Raw genomic sequence first — 27,094 nt, forward strand, 5'->3', positions numbered from 1 at the left:
CTGACCATAGGAAAACTGCTTAAGCATATAGGAAAAGAAGAACTATTACTGATAAAATACTGGTAGAAATGAGGAACAAAGTTTGCTGTAATGAGTTTTATGATCAAGTCAGTAACTGACCATGACTTTTACAGGTGATTCTGCCAAGTTAAACTGTTCTTCAGCCTGGCCTTGCATTTAAGATAAATTAATTTCTTTCCAGAAATCAGAATTTTAAAAATAGAAAAAAATCTTTATCAATGCAACTATGCCACCAATACCAGTTATTACAGTTTATAAGAACTTTGTAACTTTATAATCTGATTCAAGAAATCTATGTTTTTCCATATATATCAAAGGCTGTCAAAAGGAATAAAGTTATGGATCAAAACTATGCTAAAAAAATGCATATACGAAAGGCTAAGTCCTCCATGAGATAGAAATCAAGAACAACAATTAAAAAAGTGTAGTATACAAAAGGAGTTGGAATGAAATGTAGCCACACACAGTTAGAATGGGTTTGGAAGTTTTCATGGTACTCGCTGAAAAATATACATTGCTTCTATGAGAAGATTTGGTTTATTAGTAAAAGTCTGGGTAAGATTTCAGGATTTAAGAGAATACCAATAAAGTGAAGACTGACGTTAACCAGACCATGCTATAAATACCACACAAAGAGACAAACAAACCCACTACTGAGAGACATGCTTGACATTATGGTTCATTGCTAGCCTGTAACAATAGGAAGAAACCTGTTGTCTCTGTTAGAATTAGTTCTGTTAAACTGCTCAAAATGCTATTGTTTAGTTCTGACAGCAGATGTTTACTGTGATCCCTGTTTGTGCACAATCAGCTGATGCAGTTTAAAGTCTGCTGCAGTGTGCCTGTAACACACGTACATTTTAAACTGTGGCATTTGGTGTACATGAGTCGCTTTGCATTGCTTTGCATAAATTCCTCCTCTTTTTGTTCTCGTCAAATACTAAACATGGCTTAGGATGCTATGCAAAGTAAGTTGCTTTTTAAGGGGGTTATTTTCAGAAATTCACTTCTGTGAAGGTGAGTTGGCTTATATGTGTAATTCAGTTGTATTTAATGCTGGAGGAAATTATACTCTACATATTTGTCTGCAAAAGTAAACCCAAGTTCATAATGCAGCATAAAATCTCTCTGTATAAGAGTCAATATCAGTAGGAAAGTAAGGGTTTTTTTGAATGTCAGACACAAAGATACAGGAGCAAAATTCTTAAGTATGTGTTAGTTTTACAAAGAAACTGAACTTCATGCTGATGAAGAATGCATGTATTGCTAATGTGTACAGTTTTTAATGAACAAGATCAATTACATTTCTGAAACCTCTTTATTCCTGGCATCAGACAGTACAAGCACTTATAACTGCTTCGGAAGTCAGCACTTGTGTTGTGCTTTACTACTGTAGTGGTGGACATTCAAGCCTGAGGGATATGTTTACTGTACCATTAGGTGAAACCATTCAGACTTTTCACAACTGTGACCTATAATGTTTTATTAATACAAACTTTGTGCTCACTGACAACTATAAGATAATTGTTCACTAAACAGTTAGGTGAGAGCTGAGCTCAGGCTCCGTACAGACATATGTCAGAAACAGATTATAGGGTAATAGGCAGAGAAAATGCAATTTTACTTCCTCCCCTTATACATAAACTTAAAAGACTCTCCCAAACAAACAAATATATCCTCAGCTGAGAGGAAGGGTAGAAACCAGTACCAAAAACTGGATTAGAGGGTTGGTTTCATGGGGACAACAGGGAACAGGAAGCTGTTTTATCAGCTGACTCTCACTAAACACATGACTTTTTAATCCAATGCAAAAAAAGCTTATGCTGAAGTCAGCAGGGCTGGATCCTTTGAAGTTCCTGAAGTGTTCACAATTTATAGTAAATGAGCAGCTGAATACATGAAAATTAATACCAGCACTTAGACTGTTCCCTCTAGTATGAAAGAAAGAAAATGTGAGACCATGTTCATAGGGGTCCTTGTATCTTCCAAATTATGCTAAGAAATGGAAATCTGTCTTCTTAACACTAACACGTATTTCTGAGTGTAGTTGTAGGGAATTGCAACAAATCATAGAATCACAGAATCATAGAGTAGTCCAGCTCGGAAGGGACCTCCAAAGGTCGTCTACTCCAACCTCCCCGCAGTCAGCAGAGACATCTTCAACTAAACCAGGCTGCCCAGGGCCTTGTCGAGCCTCACCTTGAATATCTCCAGGGAAGGGCCTCAACCACCTCCCTGGGCAACCTGTTCCAGTGTCCCACCACCCTCACAGTAAAGAACTTCTTCCTAAATCTTCCCTTCTCTAGTCTGAAGCCATTGCCCATTGTCCTGTCACTGCAGGCCTCGGTAAACAATCTCTCCATCCTTCCTGTAGGCACCCTTCAGGTACCAGAAGGCTGCTGTTAGGTCTCCCTGGAGCCTCCTCTTCTCCAGGCTCAACAACCCCGGCTCCCTCAGCCTGTCCTCATATCAGAGGTGCTCCAAACCCCTGATAATTTTCATGGTCCTCCTCTGGACCCTCTCCATCTGGTTCATGTCCTTCCTATGTTGAGGGCTCCAGACCTGTACACAGTACTCCAGCTGGGGTCTCACCAGAGCAGAGTAAAATGGTAGAATCACCTCTCTGGATCTGCTGGCAACACATTGTTTGATGCAGCCCAGGATGTGATTTGCTTTCTGGGCTGCAAGCATACACTGCCTGCTCATGTTCAGCTTCTCATCCATCAGCACCCCCAAGTCCTTTTCCTCAGGGCTGCTTTCTATCACCTCATTCCCTAGGCTGTATTGATAATGAGGATTGTTCTGGCCCAGGTGCAGAACCCTGCGCTTGCTCTTGTTGAACCTCATGAGGTTCACCTGGGCCCACCTCTCCAGCCTGTCTAGATCCCTCTGGATGACATCCTGTCCCTCTGGCATATTGACAGCACCACTCAGCTTGGTGTCATCTGCAAACTTGCTGTTAGTGCACTCAATCCCACTGTCTCCATCATTGATAAAAATATTAAACAGCACAGGTCCCAGTATGCACCCCTGAGGAACATCACTTGCCACTGCTCTCCATCTGGACTTCAAGCCATGGACCATTACCCTCAGGATGTGACCATCCAGCCAATTCCTTATCCACTGAGCAATCTACCCATCAAATCCGTATCTCTCCAGCTTGCTGAGCAGGATGTTATGGGGGACCCTGTCAAAGGCCTTGCAGAAGTCCAGATAGATCACATCCATTGGTTGTCCCTTATCTGGTGACATAGTCACTTTGTCATAGAAAGCCACTGGGTTGATCAGGCATGATTTGTCCCTAGTAAAGCCATGCTGACTATCTTGAATCACGTCCTTGTCCTCCATGTGCCTTAGCATGGCATCTAGGAGGATCTGTTTCATGATCTTCTCAGGCACGGAGGAGAGGCTGACAGTTCAGTAGTTCCCAGGGTCCTCCTTTCTACCCTTTTTAAAAATGGGTGTAATGTTTCCTTTCTTCAGTCCCCAGGGACCTCACCTGGCTTCCAAGACTTCTCAAATATCATGGAGAGAGGCCAGTTCCCTCAGGAATCTGGGATGCATTTCATCAGGCCCCACAGACCTGTATATCCTCAGGTTCCTCAGACTATCATGCACCTTGTCTTCACTTACAGTGAGAGGAACTATGTCTCCCTCATCTCCAGATTGTGGTCCATCAACATGAGAGCAATGAGGAGAGGAGTTGCCAATGAAGACTGAGGCAAAAAAGTTTTTGAGAATCTCAGCCTTCTCCTTGGCTGTTGATACAAGTTCCCCACTGTTGCTCATCAGCGGGAACACTTTCTTTAATCCTCCTTTTCTGGTTAATGTACCTGTAGAAGCCTTTCTTGTTTTATTTACACCCCTTGCCAAATTCAATTTCAGCTGTGCCTTTGCCTTCTTGCCCTTGTCCCAACACAGCCAGGCAATGTCTCTGTACTCTCCTCAGATGCCTGTCCCTCCTTCCATTTCTGTGAAGCCCCAACTTGCCCTTTAGTTTGATCAGCATGTCTCGGCTCAACCATGGTGGTCTTGCCCTCCCTGCCCAATTTCTTACATATAGAGATGGAGATTTTTGGTGCTCTGTAGAGAGCATACTTAAAGATCTGCCAGCTGTCGTATTACTAGGTAGAATTTAATTCTAGCTCTTTTCTATAACAGGTTTGGTGCACAAGAATCAGGTTTCAAACACTAGCTGAATCAGGTTATGTGGCAGTTTAGGCTGGGTGCCTCCGGTATCCCAAGTGTCCAGCCAAAAAAGGTGGATACAGGAAATGGCATATTTCTACCCATAAATCCTGCGCCCTATAAATTTATCTGCAAAGTAATTCTCCTCTTTCTTCCCTCTCTTCTCCCGTGGGAGATGCCTCCCTATTGGGTCACAGTGTGTGTGGGGGTATCTCAAGGCCTCCTAGGGCTGTCTAGACCTAATGCCAGGAGGAGAAGGTGGGGGCAGGCTCAGTCCTGGCCAGCCTGAGACTAGCCTAGCAGTGAGGATGAGGGAAAGAGCCCTGGGGGTTTTGGGTATACCCTCAGGTGGGGAGAAGGGAAATGTTGGGAGGCCTTTGGGCATTGTAGAAGGGACTCTCTATGCTTTGGGATTATTTGCCACTATGCTTTGTAGTTTTTGTAGTTTCACCTGTTGCTTTTCTGTTTAAACTTTCACAGAATCACAGAATCAATAAGGTTGGAAAAGACCTCAAGGATCACCAAAGTCCAACCTGTCACCCAAGACCTCATGACTACTAAACCATGTCACCAAGTGCCACGTCCAATCCCCTCTTGAACACCTCCAGGGATGGTGACTCCACCACTTCCCTGGGCAGCACATTCCAATGTCTAACAACTCTCTCCATGAAGAACTTTCTCCTCACTTCGAGTCTAAACCTCCCCTGGTGCAGCTTGAGACTGTGTCCTCTTGTTCTGCTGCTGGTTGCCTGCGAGAAGAGACCAACCTCCTCCTGGCTACAACCTCCCTTCAGGCAGTTGTAGACAGCAGTGAGGTCACCCCTGAGCCTCCTCTTCTCCAGGCTAAACAACCCCAGCTCCCTCAGCCTCTGCTTTCCATCAGTCTTCAATCCGCTTGTGTGAGTGTCATTCTTTTGTCCCTCTTGGGGCAATAGAGGATCTGTCTGGCCCCAAACCAGGGGCACAGGTTATTAACTCTAGAATGTGAAATAGAAGTGATTTTTAGATAAGTCTTCAAACTAGTACGGATAAGGTTCACAAATAGAGCAAATGTATAAGTTATCTGGTAGAATGTCATATGTCAATGTTAGATTAACAAAATAACCTTTATGTTGCCACAAATACTTTGTGATGTAACAGTGACTGATAAACAAAATGATGTATCAAGCAATAGTGTTTTTGGAGATGGGGGACTTGGAAATGAATACCAAATGTAGTGCTCTGAAATCTGAAAGTAGGAAAGCATATATAGGTTGAGGTTTTTATTTGTTTGTTTGTTTTTTTTAATTCAGAGATAGTCTCTAGTCTTCAACTGACAATAATATATTCCGTTTAACATTAAATTTACATCAGTATGCTGTTCATTAATATATAGTTAAACTTAAATTAATTAAAATTAAAGGCCAGAAAATTCAGATACCAAATCCAGAAAATTTAATAAGTTGATTATGTTTATTTGCATTACTGCATGCTTCTGAGGATTTTTAAAAGAAAATATTTACATGTATAAATTGGAATATAAAATATGAGTACAAATCAGTATTATTATATTATCCACCATGCATTATTAGAAAAAAAGAGATTTCAAAGAATTTTACAAAACATGTTATCTTATTAAAGGTTTGGCATAGTAAGGCATAAAAAAGGGTATCTATCAAATGTACTCAGGTAAATAAGCTGTACCTGCAAGACGTAATGTAGCTTGCTTTATTACAACCCTGTAACAAAACACACAAAGCATTACTGCCTTTCTTTTGGACTCAAGTGAGTTTGGCCAGAACAAAGCCAAGTTATCGTGATAATCCTCATGAAGTTAGAGCAAGGAGGCTTTGGCCTATCTGTAATTGAAGATGTATTATAATGCTCAGGCAGATGCTACATTTGTATATTGTGAATCAAGGGCTCATTTCAGTCTTCTCTGAGATCTGTATGGCCACTGTTGAGCCTTTTATTTTTTTCTCCTCATTATTTTTTATATCTAAGCCACTACTTCCATCTCCAAGGATACATTCCCCCACCATAGAAAGAGCTATGATCTGGTCCTTAAATTCTAGCATTCTGAGATTTGCAGAGAAGCCTCCTGAAAACCTTTAAGAAGTTTAATGAACTGCACTGTGCAAACTGTAGTGGGAATGAATGCAAACTTCATTATTAATTGTGACTCAGACAACAAGGGCGGTATCTAAGCATTGCAGTTAACTGTATCAATGTACTGTTTTTAATTGAACACTTGCAAACAGTGGTTTTCCTATATTTACATCATTCTTCTCTACTTCTATCTTTTATTTTCTGTCATACATGTTGGCACTTCACTTCTCTCCTCATCCAAAACAACCTTATGCAACAAATTCAGCCCTCTATAGGAGTCTTTAGTTTCAGTTTATGAGACTAATTGCATGACTAAAGATTTAGACACACATATCCTTAACAAATAGCTATGACAGTTCAAGATTGCCCGCTTTACCCCTCATAAATTACTTCTGCCACAGCTCTATTGACAGAAGAACATTTCTGATGGTTCTGCAGCAACCTCTTAGAAAAGTCCTGCAGTTTATAGGGGAACATTTTGCTTTGGATCCATGTACAAAGTGTCTCATTTTATGTGAAACATTTTGTTAAATTAGCTCCTCTCTGGCAAACTTTCTAGTGTTTCTGTGGCTGATTCTCTTTCATTCTTATTCACCTTCCCCTAAGAAGAAAACTGTTGTGAGCAGCTGCTTATGTCTGACAAATGCCTAAGAAAGATATAACCTTCATCCTTATGCCAGCCACAAAAGGGACCGTCCCAGAAAGGGGGAATAAGCCTCTTGACCTCAGAAAGCTTTTTGGAGACAGATCATTGTTGGAGGGTACAGGTGTTAGAAAGCTCAAGTAATTCTCTTGGCCCCAAATTATCTTGTCACTTACATTGTCTCAATGTTGGGTCTCAATCAGGAATGGTGGCTATTTTGTATCAGTCCAGAAATATGTATATGTATATGTATATGTGTATATGTATATGTATATGTATATGTATATGTATATGTATATGTATATGTATATGTATATGTATATGTATATGTATATGTATATGTATATGATAGAGACTAAATGATAGTTTTTTTTTTTTTTTTAAAGAGATCATTAAGTACTTAGTTTTATTATTTGTTTCCCTACACCAGTTTAGACCTGGTTCCAAAAGTTCTGATGAACCCTGGTCTTTTTCTGGAAATATGTCAGTGAGACAAATTTTCAATTTTCTAGATATTGTAAGTGCTTACATGAACTTACTGATCAGGCAATAGATTTTGATAGTTGTGTTTATATTGCCCCTTGAAAAAAGAAAAAGATAAATTTCCACTCCAGTTCCAGGCAATGATTTATTTATGGCAAAGTATCCTTCAAAATAACAAACAGTAAAGGAATACCTGTGCACATAAATAACTTTATTCTGTAAGCAATTTCTTCTGTAAGGATCAGAACTTTTTGAATTCTACACCATGACAGATCAATTAGGAATAGTCTTTAGTAGCTTTTCCCCATGATTTTAGGAAAATAATGTATTCTGACTCAGTGAAGAACAAATCTGAAAATTTCATAGTGTCAAGGTTTATATTCTAGAGGGAGGTAAAAGCAAAGATATATAACGTAATCAATGCTGAGCAGCAAGTGTATTTCTTTCAAAGTAAATAGCTTCTGGAAAATATTATTTATATAGTTCTTGCAAATTGGTTTGAAGTGTTGTTTAGACAATCTTATTATGTATAAAGATAAAAACTTCCATCAAGAAATTATACAAAAGAAAATGGACACACCAGCTGGATAAATCTATCATACACCAGCAAAAAGCAGCAAGCACTTTTAATTAGCTGAGTGTATGTAGTTTGCTGAATGATGAAAGCACAGACTCACTCATATTAAAATGTGCCTAATTTTCTGTGAAAAAGTCCCATCTGAACAGCCCTGACCATAGTCAATCATACTAAAAGCCACTGGTGCTTAATTTGATTTACCAATATAAAATGCAAATGAGGTGATTAAGTGGAGTGGCAGACATAGTAGGGCCTCTTTCAAGCCATCAAGTTAAATGCAAGCAGACAGCAAACTGGCTGTGCAAAGAAAATTTTAGCATATTCGTTTGATTAGTGCTACAAAAATTTAATTAGGTTGGCTAATTACTTGACAAATTGCTCTACACTAGAGAAAAGGCAGAGCATGTTTTATTCCTGCAAAACCCCTGTGTGTATTTTAGCCCAAATGCTATCTGCCAATTTGCAAAAGCATTATTAAATGAATGAAAGATGGTACAACAGTCTCCAACAATGGCGAATTGTATAATGCATATAATTAGACAAGGCACACACCACTATATCCATATGTCCATGCTCTCTCATGTCTAGAAATATTTAACACAATATTTCTAGGAAAATACTGTCAAAACAGATTATTATAAGGCTGTCAGTTCTTCATAAGAAGCAATATATAGAAAATACTCATTAGTGGAAAATGCAGCTCATCTAAAGCAGAGGCTCTTCACCCAAATGAACTCTATCAAATGTGGTAACAGGGATCCACTTTATCTGTACCTTGCTAAAAGGAAATAACATACTCTGCTCAGTTGAGGGCTATATTTCTATATCTATTTATTGCTGAGCAATGCCAAGAACATTAGTTATCTGGGAGAGGAAAAAAAAAAGACAAAGTTGGATGAATTTAATGTTTTAAAATTTTATGGGTGTGACTAGGCCAGATAAGAGGAACACCAGGACTTTAATATAGAGGAACACATTTCTCTTCTTGTTTGTCTGTTTGCATTCATGTGCCATGAAAGCTGCCAATTTTTATTCAGGAGACTGCATTTGCTTTTTCTGGCACTCAGTGCAACTAATCAGCCTCCACTGATTCAGACATCATGATAATATAAATAGATACCCACTTTATCTACTCAAGTGTTAAAAATAAGTATCATATTATATAAACATAATGCATTGCAACCAGCAATTAGACAGTGCATTTAACTCAGGCTAAAACAATAACTCTGGAAACCAAGGGATGTATCAGATCTCTTTTAACAGTCATCACACATGTGCATGCAGGCTTAAAATATTATTTCTTGCAAATAGCAATTCTCAACTTCTATTCTGCTATATCAATATATTTTTAAGCGTATAGACTGAGATGTTTAAAACATTGTATCATGTTATAATTTCTTTTTACCTCAGCATAATTATTGTGTTTGATTGGATTTGTTTTTAATGTCCCTTAGCAGTTTGTCTGAATAATTGCAAAGTTCATGTTAAAGAAGGGGCTGCACAGGTTTTCCAGTGATTTTTAAAGGAAAGTAGTCAAACTTGGTATTTCCATTTTTGTTTATGTTCTGATACATCAAAATTCCTGATTTTTGGATAATAGTGCTTGCTACTGCTCTTTGCCTCTTGTGGCAAAAATAAAAAAATCTGAAATGTATTTTAACTTTAAACAATCTGGCTTATATTCAAATACTCCAGGAAGAAGATAATAAGTTGTTAGTTTTAAAAACCACAGATGAGGATGCACAAAAACACAGTCAGCTGCACTGCTACAGTTGTCTTCTACAGAAGCACAGGAAATGCATGGAACTAGGCTCAGAAAGAGAGCTCCAGCATCAAAGCAATTAGCTCTGACGTCATACAGTAGAGTCATTTGCCTTGAGGTAGTTGTTAATATTATCAGCACATTGGAGCAAAGATGCCTTAGATTCTTAAAAACAGTTGATATAAAGGGGAAAAAAAGATGTTTGACTTCAGTCCTGTTCTGTTGTGTTCACTGTAGGCATGAAAACCTCTTCAGTGAAGGAAGTTGTGTGTGAGGTGCTCCAATAAATTGAAACTTTGTAATGAAGACTAGACTGAACAAAAATTACCAGTTGTGGAAGAAAAATATCTAACCACTGTTGAAAGCAGCAATATAAATGATTCTTTTCTTTTGTTCCTGAGCATGCTATGGTCACTACACATTAATGGAGGTGCCTTAAGACTAAGTACGACAGAAATGTTGTGCGTTTCTCAGAGAGCTCTGACTTCATGTCACTATGGTAAGGAATATGATAATAAAATAAATTACTTACTTGTTTTTTCCTCTGTGTTTTAGGAGATGCAAGGAGCAACTGTGTTTAGAAAGATTTCAAATAACTATGCAGGAAAGAATAACAATATGCGGAATAGCTATGTGTAGAATTATCTGGATAAGGAACCAGTGAAGTACAGAAAAGCTATTTCAGAACATGTGCTGGAGGCTGTAGCTGTTCCTACAGCCAGTGAAGACAAGAGTATCTTAAGAAACTTATCAATATAGTATAACAACTCTCAATAATTTTTTAGAAGTTATACATAGCCATGTCTCCATCCAGCCCTAATCTGCTACATTTCAAACTCTCACTTCTGTAAACTGCAATAATTTGTCCTCCCAGCTCCCCTCTATACTCCAAAGTCCCCAGTCCCTTTAATTGTCCTGATGATTTTCTGACTCATCCATGTACACTGAATCAGTGCACCTCTTTCCTGTAGAGGAACTTCTATGGGAAAATTGGGAAAGAGGGCAGAAAAAACACAGGAATGGCACATGTACGGAGGAAGAGAGTTCAGATTTGTGGTTCCTTGTCTCACTGCAGCGGATACATGTGCCAGCTTGTGCAACCCGTGCAATGCTCTTGGAAGCCTGGTTGAGGCCACCAAAGACCTGAATTAACACCTGTAGCTGGAAACAGAGACAGCAGAGGCAACAGAGACAGGTCTGTGTACAAAAAAAACTTTTCATTTTAATTTTTTGCTTTGGCCTTAGATGCTGGGGATATGCTTAAAGCAGTGCTTATCTTAAAATGACAAAGGTACAAGTAGAGATGGAACTCTGACAAGTACAGTTTCTCATCTCTACTTTTCTCTGTGTAGAGCAGAAGAACAAACTGACAAGAAAATAAAACTTAAAAAACACTCTGCAGCAGAAGGAAACATAAAAGTTAACATTTTCATATTCTGAAAAAATAAACATTTCTTAAAGTCACAGAAACGGGAATACATTTATTATTTAGATGAGATAATTAGAAGCTAGACCTTGCTAGGAACAAAATAACTATTCATTTTTATTACTGTATAGTTTTGTGAAGTAATATTTGAAACAGTTTACGATTTTAGAGAGACAGCCCCAGAACTGACATTAATGAGATTAGCAAAAGGTTTGGTTTAGATGCAAGTGACATTGTTGGTCCATGAATTTATTCCTTACAGTTTTTTAAAAACACTATGAATTTACCAAAATACTATTTTTTAAAAATTTGTTGCATCACTAGATAATTTGCAATTTATCTGCTACAAGAAAAATGCTCTAGACTTGGTTTTGATGTGACCTTAGCTTCACATAGTATTTTTTTTTTAATTATAATAATTATTTTTAATATATTCTCTTCTCAGAACCGGCTTCTTGTCTTGGAGTATTGCATATTATTTTTTCCCTTCCTGATTTATATCTTTATATAAAAATAATGATGTTTAATCCAGTTTCAGCATGCCAAATTCACAGCAGCAAAGCCTGGCTCTAGACACAATTATGTTACCCCTCTGAAAGAGCTGCAACATTTGAAAAGATAACAAAGGACCACCTGTACTTAGAATCTGAAAGGAAATAATGAAATTTAATGATATTGTCATAAATAGCATACTCTAGTTAGTCTCTCCTTTCATGTGAATTTGAAAAAAATCTTTCTTCCCTAGAAGTATTTGCTAAAGATAATTACAAAAGAGCAAAACCACATAGTGTTACTGCTGAAAACTGCCAATAGATTCTAAAGTGTTTCCAACAAGTATATATTAGATTGCCTGTGCCCTTGTAAATTACAGTAACAGTGGACAACAGGCTGATGAGAATAAATAAAAAGCTTCCTAAGCAATGCATCTAATAAACACAACCATCTGTTAAGTTTTCAATGACAATCTACAGTTTATACTTATGGCTGAGGATTGCCTGTATTCTTTTATTTCTCAACATTCCCTGAAGTATTTGTTACAGGTTTGTCTGAATTTTTTTTTTTTCATAGAATAAGGATTTGATTTAAACTCCTGAATATATTTTAGCTCTTTGGAGTGATTATTTGCCCACTTTTGTAACAACAAAGAATTCTACTTTGCATGCAGACATAAGTGGATTGTATTGCACGAAATACTCTGGCTTTATATTTTGTACACTGTGATAGCAGGCAGAAGTAGGTGAACAAACTCTGAATATTAAATTATGAGCCACAGTTTCCTCAAATTGGCACAGATGTGAAAAATTCTGATAAGTATATTTATTCTTCAGTCAAGTTAATGCAGCTGAAAACAAACCTTTGCCTTAATACAGCTTGAACTACAGGCTTGATGTTGTATCATTTGGGCACATAATTTCAATGTGTGTGTTGCAAATGATGTGGCAAACACAAATGATTTCTTTTCCGTTGCAGGAATCGATTCAGTTCTCAGGAACTGCATATGTACTTGTCTATGATAAGCCTAATCTTCCCATATACTATCTATTTATTACTAATTATTACCATGACAGAGGTAGAAGTACAAACCTGCTGAGACCGGTGAAGGCCTGAAGACACATACCACTTCTAGTTTAATACAAAACTGTAACATGGAAAGTAAACTATAGCATATTTAATTGAAGCCATTAAAATGAATGAGTATAGCAAAAAGACTGAACAGCATGCTTTTGGCTGGATTTGGTCAACTCAGCACAGAAATACTCTGTAGCAAATCCTAAACCCTGAAAAAAATTGTATGTATCTGTAAAGATAAATTCAAAATTTACCCAAATGTAGTTTTCTGCATTTTACTTATACTCCTAAATGGTGTGCTGAATGTCTGCCCCCCAACACTGCACAGTCCTTAGTGCCCTGAAAATGTTATTTAAAAGAGTACTGTGCTGGGGAAAGCAGGATACAGGGTATGCAGGAAGGTCTGCAGCTCCTAAGTGGCCTCAGGCACAATGACACCACCTCTGGTGGGTTGTAGCCCTTGCTGTTGTCCTTACCTGCCTCCCTCTCCTGCACTGCAGTTAAGGTACTATGGTAGCTCTGCTGCCTTTACTCTGGAGTCTGTGGCACACGTGACTGGCATCAGATAGTGAAATTACTTGTGTGTTATTTCCCTCTACCTCGTCCCCTAATTTGTCTTTCTCTGGAATGGAATGGAAGTAGCAGACTGTCTGAACTACCTTATGATTTTGTGCTGTAAGAAACCTGCATCAGTGCCAGATACTCTGCTGTCCATTCTGTGCCTTGCTTCCTTGGTGGAAAGAGATGGGGACTTTTCCCTGCAGACCTGATTCATCTAACACAAGGAAAAGCTGTTTCCTCTCTTTTTACCTCTCCCAGTGAAAGATTACTTGAATACTAATTGATACAACAGAAAATTGGAAAATTAACGTCCTGAGGGTTTTTCAGTTGAAAAGAAATAGCTGAGATAGCTGGAGAATAGGCAAGAAAGGTTAGCCATATCCAGCTATTTAAGTGATTCTTGATTAGTGACTATAGGCATCTGCCGACTAAATTACGGTTTGCAATTTAATAAAAGAAAATCTGTAAGAAGTAACTTTTCTATTGAAACTACACACATTGTGAAAAGTTATCGTAAAGCTTAATTTCAAGTCTGTACTCTAAGTGAAAGCATGTTATCCATACTACTGACATTCAGTGTGGGTGGTATAATTCTACCCAAGACTATTTGAGGACCCCAAAGGTACAAATGGCACCTTTGACATTGTAGTCTTGTAATTTCTGAACTACTAAAGAACGGCTGTACCTATTTCAAAGATGCTGACTATTTATGTATTAGAGCACTGAGGCTGATTTCATGTGTGGATGGTTGAGAAGTGTTTTGGTTCTGAAACCATTATGGGGCTGTCCAAAAGACAACTGACAGCTACTACAATGAGCTGAAATGAAGTTCCTCCTAACGACTTGTCATCAAGGAGAGACTGAAAGAACATGGATGATCAAACAATTTAGTAATGATTTCACCAGCCAACATTTATTGCAGGAATTATACTCCTGTTGTGCTTTCATAAGGAAAGTAAGCCATTCTGAGCAGGAAATTCATAGCCCCTTGCAGCTGCATATGGTCCTGGATATGGTTCCTAATCTGAAGGGAGAGCACAAAAAGCCTTATAAACAGGTAAACAGGTAAACAGGTAAAAAGGGTTTCTCTCTGAGCTTCAGGAACAAAGATAATACCAGAGGACACAAGAGTCAGCTCCACTCTGCCTGGAGTAGCAGGGATCTCTGTCCAGATGCACATTTTTGAAGGACATATGACAAATGTCCATATGGAAATATATGGACTTAGGTTTTTTTTTTGCAAGTACAAAACCAGTGGTTCAGTGGCACCTATTGGGTGTTTAGCATTTGAGAAAAACAGGCAAATTACTTTGCTGATTAACTGAGATATTTAAAATCTAGTGTCACTCATTTATTCATTCCTCCATTCTTGGGCTTGATTAGAGTGATCAAGTACGCAAGGCTTTTACACACTAATGTATAAGTAAATTCAGAAACATAGTTTGGATTCCTTATGTAACCATTCTTTTCTGAGAGGCAGATTCCTTCTCTAGTCTCTGCTCTCTGTGGTATGATGGATGAGGCACTCCCACACTGAGTCACAATGGCTGGAAGAAACAGAACCAGTTTCTCAGATAGTCTACCCAAAAGTCAAACATGGGGAAATAACCTAACTCTAACCTCCCTCATACCTGCTGAGATCAGGTGAAAGCTGAATTAATTGAAAAATTAATTCTTCTACAGGGACAAACTGAAAGCTGTCCAAGTCACTTGTTCCAGGAAGCGACTTTTCCAGCAGCTTTACCAACACTGTTTCTTTGTGAAGTTTTGCCATTGTGGGGAAAATGCATTTTCTGTTGAAAGTGAAACTGGAAATACAACAGAAACTTTCTTTTTCAACTGAAAAACGAGTATCCATACACACATTTTCTGTGTATCTGTTAGATATTTGATATCCACCATATAAATCCTGAAATTGTTCACCAGCACTATTTGTCTTTGAACCATGTATTTCTTCTGATGACACATGCTGTCTCCCTGTACAATTGGAAGGGAAAGTGAAATGTCTTTGGAAGGTGATTTCAGTTGCCCTTGAGTCTTTCCATTGACACCAAAAGACTTACACTCTTGCATAAGGCATCCAAAATTGATTGGGATAAACCCACATGAGTATCCCATTAATTTATCTCCATTTGTTCAGTTTCTTAGGAAATGGATAAATGCTTCCATGTCTAACTGTAAGCATCTTTTAAAAGACATAAAAATCGTCTTGGTTCAAAGGACTCATACTGTAAGTGTTTAAAAGTTTTCTGTACAGAAAGTTTGCAATTTCATAGTTTTATTTCATAGTACTGAGAATTAGAATGACCTTTACATATATTTAAGTTCCCATGGATATGTTTAGATAATTTTCTAAAAACTGAATGAATAAATAATTACATGGTGTGACAGACTCGCTTTTAATGCTGAATACTTTAATAGTGTCTTTGGACTTCTAAATAGCATTAATAAAACTATGTCTTCATCCATATTCCCCAACTGAAAAAAACCCAGAGTTGAACGAGTTTCTTTTTCCTCCTGACAATTATTTTTCTGGACAGCCACAGGCTGAAAAAAAATCTCTGATGGAAGCAGTATTTTCTTTGTTGAAGTAATCACAGTAGATGAATTTATTTGGCCATAAAGGTTGTTCTTTTTAGAGCACTTTGAAAGCATAAGCAGAAGAAAGAATACTCAAAAGAACTTGAAATTTGATTTACATCTTTAGAACAAAGAAACAAATGAAAATGTGACTATTGTCTTTATCTTCACTGTTATTTTATATGGTATCCTTCTATAATCTTTTCTTGTAATGATACTTAATAGCTGCCTTTGAGATATTAATGGAAATTGTCACAGGCAAGGGAGATATTACTGCATCTAATGAAACAAAGTAGGACTAAAAGGAAAAAAAGAACAATAAGTAAAATCTGAACAAATAAAAGAGCTTAACATTTCCAAAATTTAACCCTATGCATGGTTAATTGTCATAAAAATGAAATAACCGAATGCAGCTATTCAGCATATTAGTACATTCTTCATGAAAGCTTACAGAACAGCTACAGTACACAGATAAGAATTTAAGTGCATCTGACTTATCAGCCCTTATCACATCAATGTAATAATGCTATTATAAAATATGTCAATATTTTAAATAAACTATAGTAAATGAATTCCCACTGACTGAAGATTGTGCACGCTTCAAATCACTCAAAAACTAGAAAAATAAATGAATTCTAAAAGGGAAAAATATAATTTTGGTAGAAAGAATATATGTCCAAGTGTCAAAATACAAACATGAGCATCACATTTAAACGTATTTCTCACCATCTTTCCACCCATGACTGGAAATATGACTAATGCATTTCATGCATTTGTCCTGACCAGGTAAATACAAGAAGCTTGTTAAAGGAGGCTGTAAAAGATAAATGAATGGCTTAAAAAATATATTAGCATTTTGGAGGAGATTTTCAACTAGGTTAATGTTTTGGTAATGGAACTAAACAATGGAAGCCAAACAGAAAGTGCCATCCAAACGGAAGCAACGTAACTTGTCAAACAGTTTGCTGGATACTTATTTGTCTAACTGAGAGAAACAGATACTTTTAAAACACGAACTGTTTAGTTTTATTTGGAATTGTTTTTATTTAAAGTGCATTTTAAAAGTAAACATAAATAAAGTTAGTTAAAAATTAATGAAAATTACATTAAATCTGTAATTTCAATTAATTAAAAATATATTGAATATATTGAATAATATAAGTTTTGCCACAGGTTGAGAAAAATAAAGTCATAGAACTGATAAGAGTTTTGGACTAAATCCCTGAGAAAATATTTGTTGAAATGATCTGCTTCTTGAAACAATAGCTATTTCTGCAGAGATTTTTTGTTTGAATTTCTGTTATTCAATGTTTGCAACTAAATAGTTTAGAAATGTGTGTGAGGCAAAAAACCAAACCAAACCAAAACTCAGAAACCAAGGAAATTTGCAAAGTGGTTATGAAGCAAATAGATGTACAACATCTGGAACTTGAAATTATGCTTATTACAAAAATAGGTGAATCAGCAATAAAGGTAGTTCCTTTGTTTTGTGTGCAAACAGGAAAACATGCTTAAAAAATAAGCATGTATTTACGTAATGTAGTTTAATATGACTAAAAAGTCGTAAAAATTGGTGTGTTTTGTGTGTATTTTAATTGCATTTTAATTTTCATATGTTAAAAAGCCACACAAAGAGGAATTTATCATGTATCTTTTTGACAAGAAAAATGAACTTACTGAATTTTATTTGTAGAAATTGCTTTCTGTTCAAACACATATCCTTAGACATAATATTTCTATCTAAAGTTAAAAAATGCTCATCCTGGTATGAAGGTTATAATTATGAAACTTATTAGCTGATAAAAGCTAGAAATAGAAATATAAATATAAACCCAAAGTATCTAAATCATGTAATGAATAGCTGTCTATGCCTGCTGCAACTATATTTATGCATAAGAACACAGACAACTCTCAGAAGCAGATGAGAATGCAGTTGATTAGATGTGATGATGAAGAACAAAAGTTTAAGAAAATAAATCAAGATAAGGAAGACTACATCAACATAAGTTTAAAGATTTCTTGATTATTTATTCATAATATTTATTCACTAAAATCATCTTGATTTAAATACACAGACAACAATGCAGCTACTGGAATACTTCTAGTTACTGCACCTGGAGGTGATCAAGGATTGAAGTGAATAAACTAGTAACTTCCTTTTACATGATTTTGAACTGCAGATACGTTCCGAGAGAAAAGCAAAGAGTTTGGCTATTCATGTGCAATGCTCCTAGAAATACTGTCCCATATAGGCCTGTATTTACCTCTGAGATTTCTGTGAGAAATCTCTATGAATGTGTATAAAGTGTGAACAGGAAAAGCCTAGGTAGAATATTCATACACAGGTTTGGATGAAAAATTAAAATCTCAAGTCTTTGTAAGCTGAAATAGTGGGGAAGGGGGTGGGGGAGAAGAGGAAGGGGGAGAGGTTCTAAATAATTAGACTTTTTTTGTGGCAGCTTACAATTTTTCAATTTTTTCTTTGAGTCATGACATTTTCTGAAATAATTTCTCTTATAATATTTTAAGTTTTGAAAAGCTATGATACTCCAAGTCCACACTCAGAAAATTCCTAAATCTATTGTAGTAAGGAAGCATTATAATCTGTACCTGAAATATGTAGCAGGCTAACATGCTCTCTGTAAAGATGATGAATTGTGAACTGAGCAGACTTGAAACAAACGTTCCATTTAAATGACCTGTGCTATCGCAGAAGAAAGAAAAATATACATCTTCTGAGGCTTTGGGGGGAGGTATTTGCTGACTCTAAAATAAGTTACAGAACATTCCCTTCATTTTCAGACTGTTAATGCTTATCCATGGCTTAAGTGAGAATACTTACTTTTTCTCTTCAATTGTGCACATTACAAACAGAGATTAGTGGCCTTTCACTTCAGAGCTGTCACAGTTAAAGTGACATGAAGCTATTAACATTCTGTTGTAAGTGGCCAGAAGCTTCCTCTGTTTTTTTTTTCTTTTTTTTTTTCCATCAAAAGACCACTAAACCCCTTATTTTTTTACTGTTTTTGTGAAGATCATCTATTACCTTTCCACTTGGATCAGACACTGGGACTGAGTATCTTGAAATTATTAGTGCTCCTTTGCAGCTGCCAGATATTTTACACTTCAAAAAAGTCAGAATATGCCATAATATTCCACGTGGAAGACTTTGATTCCAATAATTAGACGGTATCAACCCGATCTATGAGATGACCAGTTTAAAAAGGAGATAAGCCATAGCTACACAACATTCCTCAATAGTACAGCAAAAATATCCTGCAAGTACACACCTCTAAATACTAAGCAAAATTCAAACACCGAGAGGAAAGGTGATAGGAACCTGGAGGAAGAATAACCAAGGAAACTTAGGTTAGCTATTTTCTTTTATATTTTACTGCTTTTTACCTCCTTAAATACTGTATATCTGTACTATGATCCCTAAGAAAATGAAGACAACTTTCATTTAGAGTTTTTCAGGACAGGCTTCTGAATCTCTGCTCATTTGGTAGTAAGTACAAACAACTACTCACATATTACAGAGACCCAGAAATAGAGCAAACAGCCTCTGAGATGTCTGGAATTGAAAAGATTTTCCACTGTGGAAACTTCAACAGAGAGCATTTTGAGTGCTATGAAGATGTGAGGTGAAATCTTTGGCTCACTGAATAAATTGGAAGCTTTAATACCAGCTTCAGGCAATGTTTCACCAAGTTTTTTAAACTGGTTATTAAATACCGCTTCCTTTAGATATAACTGAAGGGCCATCCTATCCATATATTCATCATCCTCCACTCTTTTACCTCCCGTGTTTCACTTATTATTTCACTCAGTTCTTTCCTTATTTGAATAAAATTTCTGCTTCATTTCTAAAAATTGTATACCAAGTGTTTCAGTGTTGGTATATGTTGAAGCACATAGTAAGATCTGCAACAATAGTCCTAGTGAGAAAAAACCTGCTGTTCTGGGGATGCTTTTTTTTAAATTATTTTTTTTTAATATTAAAAACTAAATGGTACTTTATGTGTTGAAGAAGCAGCATTTCACAGTCCATCTCATACAGGAAATTACAGTTTTGTTACTTATAGGTACCATGACCTTGAGTGATTCATCAGAACTTTGATATTCCAATGTCTTTTGATACTGGATATATATTATATATATAATACAGTTTATTACTTTTAACCTGCCTTTAAAAAAAATGGAAAAAGTCTGAAGATGCCTTTACAAAATACCAACAAGCACACAATCAGAGGCTTGTCTCAAAAGCTGAGAACTTTAAATGCAGTGAACTTTACTGTTATTTGCAGATAGAATGATTGTTTCCAGGCATACATGTAGTTTTTTGAAGAGGTGTAAAAAAAACAATTCTACTGGGGTAGACAAATCTATTCTAGTTAGTTAATTCATATAAATCTCTACGATAGTGTTATCACACAAAATTTATCAATAGGACAAAGAAATAAGTGCTCAGCAGTAAACCTGAGGTTACAACTTGGCCCTTAACATCAATAGACCACAGTGGTGAATGGGTTTGGATGTTGCAAAGTAATATCTTGACATTTGTGTAAAATATATATAAAAAAATTGGTAGGCAAACCAGGATTGCCAACAAGCAAAACAGCGGCACCCTTGCTAAGGAATATAGAGAGCTTCTTATTTTAAAGCTTTTTGTAGTTTCTGGGCAGAAATTACTTTTATAATTCAAAGCTATCTCTACACAGTTTCACTGACATTGGGATAAGATTATTTTAAATTATTTCAAATACATTTTAAGTTTAAAAACACTTTGCATAAAAATAAAGTAATATATAGGGAAGTTAAAAACCCCCGCCTCCCACAAATCTCTGATTTAACTGAAGCAGAAGAAATATTCAGGTACAGCAGAGTATGATTCACAAGACCTCAAAAGTCAGAAACAGAATGACATTCACTCCTTGTGAAAGTGTAAGGAAAGAAAAAAAATCCCAAACCTCTCTCTGTAAATTATCATCTCTGATTACATGTAAAAAAAAAAACCACAAAAAAACCAAGAGGAGAGCACGGAGCATGTTGCACAGTACTGGGCGCTACTTGAGAGCTGTGTTTCCCTGCACATGGCCTCATTCTGCCCGTAGTGAAATCAGTAACAAGGGCTCTTCTGGACTGGAGTGGATTCAAGATTGATCTTATTGGCACTGTGCCCAACAGGCATCATTGAGACTGTAAGAGCAAGGCAAGAGACTCCAATGGGAATCCACACACTGACTGAAGCATGTCCTTAAGCGGATATCTGAGTCCCATAAAGTCAACAGATTTAAATATGTACTTTAAGCTAAGAACATGCTTTGTTGAATTTTGGCCCTTAGCAATTACCTGAGACACCAAGTTTTACTTATTTTATGACTAAGCTGCAAAAACATTTTGGAAAAAAAGAAATACATTAATTCCAGGGGTAATTTTAATTCTTTTTTCCACATGAAAAAAATAATACTCTTGAAAGTAGTATTTATTAATGAAATTACAAGGGCCTGCTTAGTTTCATTTTACTACGTTTGTTCTTGCTACTTCTAGAATTTAAATTCAAAGCTGCTATTTAAAAACAAACAAAAAACCAAAACAATCAACCAAACTAAACCAAACCAAACCAACCAACCCAAACAAAACCAAAGAAAAAAGGCCAAGCATTCTAGATGTAAATTGCCCTTGCTCATAAAGCTATAGTTCTAGAGATCCGTATTCTGAACTAGAGAAAGAGCATCTCCATGGACACTTCCAGAAATTTGAAAAGCTACAGACTGTGTTTTGCAGAAAAAACGAAAGATTTATTTAAAAGTGGTTAACACAGCTATGAAGGAACTTCGGTTAATTGGATTTGCTAAGATGTTCAGGCCATTAGAAAACCAGAATATGTATGAAGACATATTGCAGTTATTCAGGGACTTAATTTTAAACTTCTGCTTTAGAAAGATTTATACAAACAGATCTATAGAGACGTATAAATATGTGTAGATGTATTTGTATACCAATTTGTAGCAATATATGTACTTATTTTTATTTTAGGTATAATTTATAATGAAATAACAGTCCTTACTTTGGTAAAACTTGTTGAATTATTTGTTTTCAATATATTAACTACTAAACTAGTTTAGTCTGTTTACATTTGCAAACTGTAAAGACTGAGTAATCTGAATATCTGTATAAATATATTTTAATTAAAAATATATAGTTAAATATATTTTAATTAAATATATATTGAACTAAAATTCATTGTCCAATTACCATATTAAGTAAAAAGTAGATCTCAGTAAGATTGTTGAGATGTATAAATAATCAGTGGTTCTTATTTTTGGACTATTTTAACAAGTACTTTCCAAAACTTCCCTGGCTTCATAAAATACACATTTCCTTAATTAGAAAATTATTAATTCTGATCAATCTTATTTAAAATTACATGTATTTTAGAATTTTATAGGGAATTTATAGGAACATAACTGCTAGCATGAAAGGGAGAGCATATAAGTTTACTTTGTTTCAATGAGTTCTTTCTTCACTGAGCAATGTTGCTTATTGCCCCTAAGAAGGGACATAATGATTTTCTTAAAACAGAGCATACACTAATCTCTTTTCGTACAATATTGTTAAGTAATTTATAAGTGCTTATTTCAAACTGAGGAGTTTGACAGTGCCCCTAGTGAATCTTGATATACATGTCTTACAATTCATACACAAATGATACTGCATGAAATATTCATTAGGAATACTCTAAATTATGTACCAAACAACGAGGATGCTGTCATTGTCACACTCTTCATCTGGTAAATATCCCAGTGGGCACAGTGAATTCACTTACGTCTCACAAAGAGTTTCCCAACATGTTTCAATTATTTATCTTGTGGCTACAATCCTGGATGTGCACACGCATGTTTTTGTTTTTCAGGCTTTTCTGAAACACACCCATATTTTCAACACGGCAGTAAAATAGATAAAACCTATAAAGAAAGGCATTAGCTTGTATTTTACTTTAGTTAAGTAAGTTTCAAAGCAGTTCCTGTGTTTAGACTGCATTGAGGAGATCTGGTCACAGCATAAACAGATTAGACTTCAAGAGGAGACAGTTAAGTGTTTTTAAAAACTCCAGAAGATTTCCCCATTAATTTAAACTGAAACATACAAGCACGAGAATACAGGGAAATGGATCTTTACCACATTTAGAACAGGCAGGCATCATATAATGACAAGATGCAACAGGTCTATCATGTGATGAGATGAATGGTGTCATTTATAACTTAAAAGGCAGATGAGGAACACATGGTACTTCCTTGACACAGGATGCCAAATGACACTTATCACTTAAGTAGCTAGAAATCTCAGACATAATAGATTCATTTGGAAAGCGCACAGCACAATGCTAACTTCTTACAAATATTTAACATCTTCTGACATGTCACGTTGCATTATTCAATAATATGAACTAACCATCCTGGGTTTTTAAGGTAAATTTAATAGAAACAAATTCTTCTACCTACACTTTTCAGTGCCTTAAGAAACCTTTCAAGTAGAGCTGGCTTACAATTAAATTACAGAGGCACTGAAGATCCTGTACAATGGAAAAGAGAGGTGGAAAGGAAAGGGTCTACCTGAGTAGAAGCAGAGAGCAGATATTCCAATGTACAGTTCTCTTAAATTGGTGCTATAGTCATAAGCAAATAATGCACAGGAAGCCAGGTTTGAGCTCACTGGTGCTAATGACAGTACTAAGGAGAGAGCACAGACTATCATAATATGTGACTAACAAGAAAACTGTGATCTCACTTTATGAGAATTTTCAGGGGAAATGCTGGCTTAAATTATGCCTCTTCCACTCTGGTTAGGCACCCACACACACTGCTCCACAGCTAATTGTTCTGTCAGCTGTCTTATAGAACTGTGAGGATGCAATGTAATGTTAGGGTTAAAAAATAAATAAATCTGGGTTAAAAAAAACCAAAACAGAGATTTATAAAACCCTAAGCTTATCTCCAGTGAATGAGCAGGACGCATCCAATCAGGACCGTCTTCCCAATGTAATTTTTAGAACAGAAATCTGGACCCCACAGCTGAGGTGAAGAAGACAAATGTGGCAGTCTGAGGCAGTAAACTGGGAGCTGGGTTCCACTGCCAAAATAGCATAGAAAATGAAAGCAGAGTGTATGTAATAATCTGATACTAGTCCAAAGTCATTGCCTCTTGCTAAGCAACAGGAGCATCACTCTGAAAGACTATAGACTTCTAGATTTTATATGTTCACATGTAGTATTGACAATTTAGGAGGAATCCACACTTTTGATATATTGAAAGTGATGAAAAATTAATCTTGTTTGCGCAATTTATACTCTTTCATAATTCTAACATCACAACAGTGTAGAATTCCTATTACATATGAAAACTCCATCCTTGTAAAAAACCCTGTAATTCTTGTCTTTTTACAAATGTGGCTCTTATTTCTCCTTTTGTGATTATGCTACAAAAAACTATTATATTGTTATTTTCTGTGTTTTATTGTAACTACCAGTGCTTGAAAATCTGAACTAATATAAAAAATGGAACCATTTAGTTTTATTGCTTTTGCTATCTCTTGAGAAAATTTAAAAAGCACTAGTTAGAAATAGAACACTATTGAACAGGATGGTGCGGAAATGTAAGAAAAATTATATTAATAATGAAGCTAGAATAAGTCTGTAGAAATTCTAGTTAGCTTCATTAATCTTAAAAAAAAAATATTAGTAATGTATGTGTGTGACTGTTAAACTTTTTTGATTTGCAGACTTTTGAACACTCCCATCTCCCTAATGAAAATCACATATACAAACTTTATTTCTTAATCACCTTTTGTGGATGGATTAAACTAATACATGAATAGTGAAAAAAAACTTAAATTTTGGAGCTTAGCAATACTGGCATTTTCTTTTCGAACTATTTTTATAGTGAATAACATACATGTTTAGCAGCACAAGACACACATTCCTGACCTTTCTGCAAATAAAGGAGAGAGAATACACACTTTGTTTCTAAGCTTTAAGTAGAAAACGAAAACTTTTCTAGTAACAAACGGTTACAGACTTTCAAATGTTACTTTTACTCTCACTCTTTATCCCTGTTAGGAAGATGAGATGCCTCAGGGTGAGGGATATATAAAAGGTTTTGCTGTCTCTTTCTGTCTCCTGCTTTTAAAAACTAATTACTCCCTCTCAGGATCTTGGTCAAAGCACCTTGGCATTGTATGTTTACTAGAAAAGCAGGAGTGGGGGGTGGTGGATGGAATCTAACAATTATCAATACATGCTATTAAATTTCAGGTGGAGTAGAAGGTTCCCTTTTATGTACCACTTTACTGCCTAACAGATGGTATGGCTATTGACCAGTTTGTCTAAGTTTAAAATTAAGGCTATGCTAGAGCATGACATATTTGCTCTTAATTTTTTTTTTCTTTTTTTTTCAAGAATAGCAAAACCTGCAAAAATAAGGGTGCAATGCTGCTGACATGCTTCTCAGGTAAAACAATAAGAACAATAAAACTATGTGTCTTTATTTTTAAAAGGAAATAGCTAATTATTTCGCATTAAGTGGGATTTGTTGATATGTGCATGTAAAATTACTTACAGACCCTCTTCTCTAAACTATAGGCTCTCAGCAGCTGATGACAAAGAATTTAGACCTCTGGGCACTGTAACCATTTCTGTTACTGATGTCTTACAAAACTTCATGGAAGTGAACAGGTTAAGATACAAGGTGTTTAAATCAGCATTTAATGGTGGCTGGTGCTTTTTTCCTGTGTCAGAGGTCCTGTTGATCTACAGAGCTCACTTGCAGCTCCTGGAGGAGCCCTAAACAGCAGGTATATGGGCTTCTGGCTGCCTCTACTTTTTTTTTTTTGTTGTTGTTGTTGTCAGAGTCAGTTTACAGAGTCGCTGGCATTATTCATTTCTGCTTCTATCTTGCACCTCAGTTCATCAGAAAATATATCTGTGTATTTGCACAGTGGATCAGCAGACGGGTACAGATTAGGGTTTTGATTTCTGTCTATCTAGTTTCCCAGTGGCCTTGTCCTCAAATACAGCTGCAGCCACTGCCACTCAGAAGGACAGTGAGTCACGGTGCTGAGAATAATTGTTAAATGGTTAAAGCAGTTCAATATAAATATATATATATATATTTTTAATGGAAACCATAAAGTAATTTTTCCCTCTCTCTAAGCAGGGAATTTCCCAGCCCATCAGAGAACATAAGCTTAGTGCAGGCAAGTAATGTACTTATTTTGTAGTTTTTTCCTCTCAAAATCCATTTCTTCATGAGCATGTTTTGGAAATTAGAACTCATTTTTATTTTATTTTATAAACAATGGAGTTTAAGAACTATGAAAACAGCTACAATCAAAAATTCATGGAAAAAGGGTCTGCTGTTTTCGCACATCCTTGGGCCCAATCTTTCATTTGCAACTTGAATGAAATTCCCCCTCACATAGGACAAAACTCTCTAGTGCCAACAAAGTTAATGTGTCCAACATTTTTTTCAGATAAAATATCTCTCTTCTCAAAATCAACCAATTTAATTTCTTAGCCAAAATAGCTGCTTCCTTCACCCGATTTCAAGCGGAACTTTGCCAGCAAAAAGCCTGCAAAGGCCCCATTGTGTCTACCCGAACTTGAGTGATTATTGCTTAGAAGTTTCTCTTAAGAAAACTGTGCATAATCGAAGTTAGACAATGGGAAAAACAATGAATATGAATGACTCTGGAATCTCTGAGCTCCTTTGTTATGCTGCCACCAATGTACACAAGAAAGGAGCTACGTATGAGACCATATGAGGTGATCAAAACATTAACCAGACATTGTAGCAGTTTTTTAATATTCTCAACCTTGAGTGTGTATTTGAAAGAAATGTGCTACTTGGAGCACAGCCATTTCTTTTAGTGTGCGTGGCCTGTATCTTTGCTTACTCATGGTGATGGTGGTGACAGAAGTGCTGATGCTGGTCCCAGAAGCAGTGCTAGAAATACCTCCCTCTCCCTTCCTCACATTCAAAGCTAATCCAGAGCCCTGTTGTGCTGGTTTGAGGCCAGCCAGAGCATCTCTTGCCCTGAAAGGGACAAAAGAATGACACACACAAACGGATTGGAGAGTGATGGAAAGTTTAAATGGAAAAGCAATTGGTGAAACTACAGAAAACTACAAAGCATAG

The sequence above is a fragment of the Indicator indicator genome, chromosome Z (genome assembly GCF_027791375.1).
Source record: "Indicator indicator isolate 239-I01 chromosome Z, UM_Iind_1.1, whole genome shotgun sequence".
Lineage (NCBI taxonomy): Eukaryota > Metazoa > Chordata > Aves > Piciformes > Indicatoridae > Indicator > Indicator indicator.